The sequence below is a fragment of the Triticum urartu genome, chromosome 5A (assembly GCF_056163025.1).
Source record: "Triticum urartu cultivar PI428250 chromosome 5A, HENAU_Tu73, whole genome shotgun sequence".
NCBI lineage: Eukaryota > Viridiplantae > Streptophyta > Magnoliopsida > Poales > Poaceae > Triticum > Triticum urartu.
In genome coordinates, this window is record NC_141877.1 from 451,418,136 (window position 1) to 451,428,576 (window position 10,441).

Consider the following 10,441-nt stretch of genomic DNA (forward strand, 5'->3'; position numbering starts at 1 on the left):
CAGTAACAAATATAGGTGAAGTATCAAACTTAGGATCACATTTCATTCTAGCATTCATAGATTTTTCTTTCAGTTTGCATAGTAGTTTCTTAAGATCATCTCTATCATTGTAGGCAAAAAGTCTCTAGCTACCTCCTCATCCATAACATAACCTTCAGGTATCTTAGGCATTTCATATCTAGGAGAGCTTGGTCTAATTGGGGTTTCAAGATTTTCAGTTTCACGTACTTCATCAGTTCAATAATTTCATCAGTTTCAACATTCTCAATCTTTATCTCTAGCAAGTTGTTCATCAAGAAATTCACTTGGTGGCACATTATCATCAAGCAAGGTACTATTATCATCATGAATATCATGAAGGAAATATGCCCTAGAGGCAATAATAAAGATGTTATTTATATTTCCTTATATCATGATAAATGTTTATTATTCATGCTAGAATTGTATTAACCGGAAACTTAGTACATGTGTGAATACATAGAAAAACAGAGTGTCCCTAGTATGCCTCTACTTGACTAGCTCGTTAATCAAAGATGGTTAAGTTTCCTAACCATAGACATGTGTTGTCATTTGATGAACATGATCACATCATTAGAGAATGATGTGATGGACAAGACTCATCCGTTAGCTTAGCATAATGATCGTTTAGTTTTATTGCTATTGCTTTCTTCATGACTTATACATGTTCCTCTGACTATGATATTATGCAACTTTCAAATACCGGAGGAACACCTTGTGTGGTATCAAACATCACAACATAACTGGGCGATTATAAATATGCTCTACAGGTGTCTCCGTTGGTGTTTGTTGAGTTGGCATAGATTGAGATTAGGATTTTTCACTCCATGTATCGGAGAGGTATCTCGGGGCCCTCTCGGTAATGCACATCACTACGAGCCTTGCAAGCAATGTGACTAATGAATTAGTTATGGGATGATGCATTACGAAATGAGTTAAGAGACTTGCCGGTAACGAGATTGAACTAGGTATGAAGATACCGACAATCGAATCTCGGGCAAGTAACATACCAATGACAAAGGGAACAACGTATGTTGTTATGCGGTTTGACCGATAAAGATCTTTGTAGAATATGTAGGAACCAATATGAGCATCCAGGTTCCGCTATTGGTTATTGACCGGAGATGTGTCTCGGTCATGTCTACATAGTTCTCGAACCCGTAGGGTCCGCACGCTTAACGTTCGATGACGAATTGTATTATGAGTTATGTGATTTGATGACCGAAGCTTGTTTGGAGTCTCGGATGAGATCACAGACATGACGAGGAGTCTCGAAATGGTTGAGAGGTAAAGATCGATATATTGGAAGGTTATATTCAGACACCGAAATGGTTCCGAACTGTTTCGGGTATTTTTCGGAGTACTGGGAGGTTACCGGAACCCCCCGGGGAAGTAGTGGGCATTAATGGGCTTTAGTGGAAAGGAGAGAAGGGCCGCAAGGGGTGGCCGTGCCCCCCATGGCTGGTCCGAAATGGACTAGGAGGGGCGGTGCCCCCCTCTTTCCTTCTCCCTCTCTTCCTCCTTCCCTCTCTCTCCTTGGAAAGGGAAGGGGACTCCAACTAGGATTGGGAATCCTACTTGGAATCCCTGCTACCTCTTGAGCATGCGTTGGTGTTCCCTTGAAGAGGAAAGGGTGATGCAGCACAGTAGCGTAAGTATTTCCCTCAGTTTTTCGAACCAATGTATCAATCCAATAGGAGGTAACACGCAAGTCGCCTAGTACCTGCACAAACAAACAAGAACCTCGCAACCCACGCGATAAAGGGGTTGTTAATCCCTTCACGGTCACTTATGAAAGTGAGATCTGATAGATATAATAAGATAAATATTTTTGGTATTTTTATGATATAGGTTGGAAAATAAAGATTGCATAATAAACGGTAATAGAAATAGCAAGTTGATATGAAAATAATATGATGGAAGATAGACCCAGGGGCCATAGGTTTCACTAGTGACTTCTCTCAAGATAGCAAATTCTACGGTGGGTGAACAAATTACTGTAGAGCAATTGATAGAAAAGCGAACAATTATGAGAATATCTAGGCATGATCATGTATATAGGCATCACGTCCGCGACAAGTAGACCGAAATGATTCCGCATCTACTACTATTACTCCACACATCGACCGCTATCCAGCATGCATCTAGAGTATTAAGTTCATAAGAACAGAGTAATGCATTAGGCAAGATGACATGATGTAGAGGGATAAACTCAAGAAATATGATATAAACCCCATCTTTTTATCCTCGATGGCAACAATACAATACGTGCCTTACTGCCCCTGCTATCATTGGGAAAGGACACCGCAAGATTGAACCCAAAGCTAAGCACTTCTCCCATTGCAAGAAAGATCAATCTAGTAGGCCAAACCAAACTGATAATTCGAAGGGACTTGCAAAGATATTTAAATCATGCATAAAAGATTTCAGATAAGAATTAAATATTGTTCATAGATAATCTTGATCATAAACTCACAATTCATCGGATCTCGACAAACACACCGCAAAAAGAATTACATCGAATAGATCTCCAAGAGAATCGAGGAGAACTTTGTATTGAGATCCAGAGAGGGAGAAGAAGTCATCTAGCTAATAACTATGGACCCGAAGGTCTGTGGTAAACTACTCACACATCATCAGAGAGGCTATGGTGTTGATGTAGAAGCCCTCCGTGATGGATTCCCCCTCCGGCGGAGCACCGGAAAAGGCGCTAAGATGGGATCTCACAGGTACAAAAGGTTTCGGCGGTGGAAATAGGGTTTCGTGGTGCTCCTGGATGTTTTTGGGGTATATGGGTATATATAGGAGGAAGAAGTACGTCGGTGGAGCTGCGAGGGGCCCATGAGGGTGAGGGGCGCGCCCTCTTGCCTCGTGGCCTCCTCGCTTCTTTCTTGACGTCCACTCGAAGTGTCCTGGATCACGTTTGTTCCAAAAATAACTCTCCCGAAGGTTTTATTCCGTTTGGATTCCGTTTGATATTCCTTTTCTGCGAAACACTAAAATAGGCAAAAAACAACAATTTGCACTGGGCCTTTGGTAGTAGGTTAGTCCCAAAAATAATATAAAAAGGTACATTAAAGCCCACTAAGCATCCAAAACAGATAATATAATAGCATGGAACAATAAAAAATTATAGATACATTGGAGACGTATCAATCATCCCCAAGCTTAATTCCTGCTCGTCCTCGAGTAGGTAAATGATAAAAGAAGAATTTTTGATGTGGAATGCTTTCTAACATATTTCTCAATGTAATTTTTCTTTATTGTGGCATGAATGTTCAGATCCGAAACATTCAAGATAAAAGTTTAAAATTGACATAAAAATAATAATACTTCAAGCATACTAACTAAGCAATCATGTCTTCTCAAAATAACTTGGCCAAAGATTTCAGAGACGAATTAAATATTGTTCATAGATAATCTTGATCATAAACCCACAAATCATCGGGTCTCGACAAACACACCGCAAAAAGAATTACATCGAACAGATCTCCAAGAGAATCGAGGAGAACTTTGTATTGAGATCCAAAGAGAGAGAAGAAGCCATCTAGCTAATAACTATGGACCCGAAGGTCTGTGATAAACTACTCACACATCATCGGAGAGTCTATGATGTTGATGTAGAAGCCCTCCGTGATTGATTCCCCCTCCGGCAGAGTGCCAGAAAAGGCCCCAAGATGGGATCTCACGGGTACAGAAGGTTGCGGCGGTGGAAATAGGGTTTCTTGGTGCTCTTGGATATTTTTGGGGTATATGGGTATATATAGGAGGAAGAAGTACGTCGGTGGAGCTGCGTGGGGCCCACAATGGTAGAGGGCGCGCCTGGCCCCCCTAGGCACGCCCTCCTGCCTCGTGGCCTCCTTGCTTCTTTCTTGACATCCACTCCAAGTCTCCTGGATCACGTTTGTTCCAAAAATAACTCTCCCGAAGGTTTCATTCCGTTTGATATTCCTTTTCTGCGAAACACTGAAATAGGCAAAAAAATAGCAATTTGCACTGGGCCTTTGGTTAGTAGGTTAGTCCCAAAAATAATATAAAAGTGCATAACAAAGCCCATTAAACATCCAAAACAAATAATATAATAGCATGGAACAATCAAAAATTATAGATACATTGGAGACGTATCAAGCATTCCCAAGATTAATTCCTGCTCATCCTCGAGTAGGTAAATGATAAAAACAGAATTTTTATGTGGAATGCTACCTAGCATAATTCTGAATGTAATTTTCTTTATTGTGGCATGAATGTTCAGATTCGCAAGATTAAAGACAAAAGTTTAATATTGACATAAAAATAATAATACTTCAAGCATACTAACAAAGCAATCATGTCTTCTCAAAATAACATGGCCAAAGAAAGTTATCCCTACAAAATCATATAGTCTGGCTATGCTCTATCTTCACCACACAAAGTATTTAAATCATGCACAACCCCGATGACAAGCCAAGCAATTGTTTCATACTTTTTGTGTTCTCAAACTTTTTCAATCTTCACGCAATATATGAGCGTGAGCCATGGATATAGCACTATAGGTGGAATAGAATGGTGGTTGTGGAGAAGAAAAAAGGAGAAGATAGTCTCACATCAAATAGGCGTATCAACGGGCTATGAAGATGCCCATCAATAGATATCAATGTGAGTGAGTAGGGATTGCCATGCAACGGATGCACTAGAGCTATAAGTGTATGAAAGCTCAAAAAGAAACTAAGTGGGTGTGCATCCAACTTGCTTGCTCACGAAGACCTATGGCATTTTGAGGAAGGCCATCATTGGAATATAAAGCCAAGTTCTATAATGTAAAATTCCCACTAGTATATGAAACTGACAACATAGGAGACTCTCTATCATGAAGTTCATGGTGCTACTTTGAAGCACAAGTGTGGTAAAACGATAGTAGCATTGTCCCTTCTCTCTCTTTCTCTCATATTTTTTTTGGCCTTCTCTTTTTTATGGCCTTTCTCTTTTTTTTGTCTGGAGTCTAATCCCGACTTGTGGGGGAATCATAGTCTCCATCATCCTTTCCTCACTTGGGACAATGCTCTAATAATGATGATCATCACACTTTTATTTACTTACAACTCAAAAATTACAACTCGATACTAGAGCAATATATGAATCTATATGAATGCCTTCGGCGGTGTACCGGGATGTGCAATGAATCAAGAGTTATGAAAGAATTATGAATGGTGGCTTTGCCACAAATATGATATCAACTACATGATCATGCAAAGTAATATGACAATGATGTAACGTGTCATAACAAACGGAACGATGGTAAGTTGCATGGCAATATATCTCGGAATGGCTATGGAAATGCCATAATAGGTAGGTATGGTGGCTGTTTTGAGGAAGGTTGTAACATCCCCAAATTCTAAATTTTGGAATGTTATAATAAATAGATAGATTGATTGATTGTTTGATTGTTGTGTGATTGATTGAGTGAAATTCGAAACTTTTTGAAAGTTAAAGGAGAGGGAATAAAAGGACTTTCCCAAACTTTCACCTTTTTCATTTTGATCCCCGTGAATTCAAATTCTTTTCATCACAAAACCCTGGAGAGAAGATGACATGACTTCTTCCATTTATTTAAATGCAAAGGGGTCTTGAAAATATTTGAATTTCATCTGGAAAAATTTCAAATTAATAAAGTTAATGCAACTCAATGATTTTCAAGAGCGAAGATAAAATGACTTCTTCAAAACTTATGAAATATAAGTTGGGAGTTTCAAAGAAACTCAAATTTAAAATCCATTTGAAATAATTATTTTTCAATTTGGGTTATTTGAGTTTTATTCAAATTATTTTTCTCCAAAAACAAAATACATGCAAAATAGGGTAACATGATTCCCTTCAATAGAAAATTGGAGAAAAATTTATTTGAAATCATTTTGGTATTTTTAAATTGATTTTTATTGGACTTTATTAGAGCAGGAGCACTGTTTGAATTATTAGAAATTGTGTGTATTTTATTTAATGCTATAAAAATGTCCATAATTGTAGAAAATCTTTTTTTGCAAATTTTGGTATATTATATGCCTATATAAATTTTTTATTTATTTTATTTTATTTATTTTTCTGTTGTCTGGAAAAATCTTTAATAAAAAAACTTCCCGTCAAAACTGGGCCGGCCCAGCTCCCAGCCGAGGCCCAGCCCAGCTCGCCCGACCGCTCCCATCTCCGCCTCCCGCACGGCGTCTGCCGCCACCACGCCCCGTGTCTGACTGGGACACGTCCCGTCGCCGTCGCCTTTGCCTCTACCCCTCCTCCACGCCTCGACCTCCCCTCCGCCTTTATAAGTGCCGCCCGGACCCCTCTCTCTCCTCTTTCGCCGCCCCGCGCCGCAGCTTCGCCGCCACCGCCGTCGCAGCTCCGCCGCCCTGTCCCGCGCAGCACCGCCGCCGCCGACTCCTCCGTCGTCTCCACCTCGCCGAGCCACTCGTCCCCGACTACTCTGCCGCCGTCGCCGACCCCGGAGTCGCCTCCTCGCTCACAGCCGACGCCGACGCCGGTGCTCCCTCGTCGCCGGCAACTCCCACCGCCGCGGTACACCCCGAAGCATCCTCGACCGTCCGATCTTGATCCTATGGTTAGGATTAGATCGTGTTTCGTTTTTTTCGGTATTGCTAAAATAGTGAGTGTTTACTAGGTATGCCTTTGGAGTGAACGGTTTTCGTCGGTTTTGTTTCTGAAGCAAACGTTCGTTAGATAGGTTTTTTCTTTTTCTGTTTAATTTCGGCCAGGGACCTATTCGTGATGAATTTTCTTACAGATCAGTCCCTCTGCTTCAAACGATCACAACTTTTACTCGTTAGTCCAAATCCAATGAAACCAACGCTCACGTCTTCGTTATGATCCCCTCTATCCAGTAATCCAACCCAAACATGTTTTTGAAAGTTTAAAATTTGAACTAGACCAGATTTGAATTCAAACTTCGTTTGATCATAACTTGAGTTTCGTAGCTCCGTTTGAGTTGATTCTTTTTGCAAACCGAAGCTCTTGGCCTAAACTTTCTAATAAGGCCAAATTCACGTAATTTTGGTACTGTTAGAAATTGTTTTATGTTGCAAGAGTTATTTTCTTGGTTTTGGTGTTCTCCGAATCGTCTTCTTCGTTCTTTCTGATCTGTTGAGTGATTGCTTATGTGTGGTTACTATTGCTTGCTTACGATAGATTGACCGGAGTGTGACGAGTAGAACTATCAAGAGTTTTGAGTGCGAATCATCTTCATCAACATTGCAGGCAAGTTCACACTTTGATCATATCCCTTTCATACCCAGTTTTTATGCATTAGTTACAAACCTCAAACATTGCATGAGTAGGATTGATAACATGTGGGTATTGGGAAGTAGTTGATGAGGTAGGAACCTATTGCCCTGCATTCAAACCTCGGGATTTACTATTATGTTATGCTTATATTGCCATGCTATGCTCGTAGACGTGGATTGGGTTTGAGAGTATTTCATGACAGATGTGAGATTGTTAATTAATGGTTTACTTAAGGTGGCAACTTTAACACACATCTGGGTGGATTGAGGCACCTGGGTATTCCAGCGATTGCTTGTCTAGGCACCTGGGTATTCCAGGATTGCCTGTTTTTATGGACCGCCACCTAGGCTCAAAGGGATCATGAGATTATTCATGCTAGAAACTTCTGTGTGCAGCCGCAAGCTACTATGGGCTCTAGCATAGTTGATTAAGTCGTGCGAACTCTTACAGTGGTAGACTAGCAGATGTAGGGGAAAGTAGGTGTAACGGTCTACCCGATCATAAGGTGCTAGCGCTTCTGAAAGACTATGTCTCGGTCATCCGTTTCTCAAACACCATGTAGTGCGAGAAATAAAATGGAGGCGATCGAGTCTTGTGGGGAAAAGTGCACAAACCTCTGCAGAGTGTATAAACTAATCATGATTAGCCGTGTCCCCGGTTATGGACGTCTTGAGTATCTAGTACCTGGATTATCATGTGAATCTCATCACATTACTTTAAATTGATTTTGTTGGGTTTAATGATGTTACTTAATTGGGATTGAGAATGCTGTCAACCATGATAGTTAAATAAAATGTATTCCTTTGCAGTAGGGAAAAATTGGCTTTTCGCAAAAACCATATAACCATAGAGCTTTTTCCACCAGCCATATTTGCATGTAGTGATAGCCTTTGTTCATCATTCTCTATGGTGTGAATTTGCCAGTACATTCAATGTACTGACCCTTTGTGGCTGCAACGTCTCATGTTGCAGGACTTCTTACGACGAGTAAGTGATATGTTAGGGTTACGATTTCTACACTCAACTTTGCCGTTGGTGTTCATGGGAATCCACAACCTTGTTACTTTCGCTATTTTGGATTGAGGTAATAGTCTCTTACGTTACTTATACATGTGATTTACCTCTGTTATAAATCCTCGAGTACTGTGTGTGTCAGCATACCGATCCAGGGATGACACTTAAGCACAGAGACTTGATCCATTCGGGTCGGGTCGCTACAAAGGTATAAGGTGGGTGTATGGTACCAGCGAAAGTTGCGCGGTACTAGAGAGGCTAGCAATGGTGGAAGGGTGAGAGTGCGTATAATCCATGGACTCAACATTAGTCATAAAAACTCACATACTTATTGCAAAAATATATTAGTTATGGAAACAAAGTACTACTCGCATGCTCCTAGGGGGATAGATTGGTAGGAAAAGACCATCGCTCGTCCCCGACCGCCACTCATAAGGAAGACAATCAATAAATAAAGCATGCTCCAACTTCATCACATAACGGTTCACCATACGTGCATGCTACGGGAATCACAAACTTTAACACAAGTATTTCTCAAATTCATAACAACTCAACTAGCATGACTCTAATATCACCATCTTCATATCTCAAAACAATCATCAAGTGTCAAACTTCTCATAGTATTCAATGCACTTTTTATGATAGTTTTTATTATACCCATCTTGGATGCCTATCATATTAGGACTAATTTTATAGCCAAAGGAAATTACCATGTTGTTCTATAAGACTCTCAAAATAATATAAGTGAAGCATGAGAGATCAATGTTTTCTATAAAATAAAACCACCACCGTGCTATAAAAAGATATAAGTGAAGTACTAGAGCAAAATTATCTAGCTCAAAAGATATAAGTGAAGCACATAGAGTATTCTAATAAATTCCGATACATGTGTGTCTCTCCAAAATGTGTGTACAGCAAGGATGATTGTGTTAAACTAAAAGCAAATACTCAAATCATACAAGACGCTCCAAGCAAAACACATATCATGTGGTGAATAAAAATATAGCCTCAAGTAAAGTTACCGATAGACGAAGAAGAAAGAGGGGATGCCTTCCAGGGCATCCCCAAGCTTAGGCTTTTGGTTGTACTTGGATTTTATCTTGGGCTGCCTTGGGCATTCCCAAGCCTAGGCTCTTGCCACTCCTTATTCCAAAATCCATCAAATCTTTACCCCAAACTTGAAATCTTCACAACACAAAACTCAACAGAAAATCTCATGAGCTCCGTTAGTATAAGAAAACAACCACCACTTCAAGGTACTGTAATGAACTCATTATTTATTTATATTGGTGTTAAACCTACTGTATTACAACTTCTCTATGGTTCATACCCCCCGATACTAGCCATAGATTCATCAAAATAAGCAAACAACACACGAAAAACAGAATCTGTCAAAAACAGAACAGTCTATAGTAATCTGTAGGTTTTGAATACTTATGTAACCCCAAAAATTCATAAATAAATTGGTGTACGTGAGGAATTTGTCTATTAATCATCTGCAAAAATAATCAACCTAATCGTACTCTCCAGTAAAGAAATGGCAGCAAATCTCATGAGCGCTAAAGTTTCTGTTTTTTACAGCAAGATCGCAAAGACTTCCCCTAAGTCTTCCCAAAGGTTCTACTTGGCACAAACACTAATTAAAAGCATAAAACCACATATAAATAGAAGCTAGATGAATTATTTATTACTAAACAGAAACAAAAATAAAATTGGGTTGCCTCCCAACAAGCGCTATCGTTTAACGCCCCTAGCTAGACATTGAGATTTCAATGATGCTCACATGAAAGGCAAGAATTGAAGCACAAAGAGAGCATCATAAAACATGTGAAACACACACTTAGGTCTAACATACTTCCTATGCATAGGCATTTTATAAGCAAACAAATTATCAATGCAAGCAAAAACTAGCATATGCAAGGAAGAAGGAAACGATAGCAATTTCAACATGAAGAGAGGTAATTGAATATCACGAAAATTTCTACAACCATATTTTCCTCTTTCATAATAATTACATGTAGGATCATAAGCAAACTCAAATATAGCTATCACATAACATATTCTCAACATGGTCCACATGCATGCGAAGTTGACACTCTTCCAAAATGGTGGGATTAACATTAACTAAAGTCATGACCTCTCC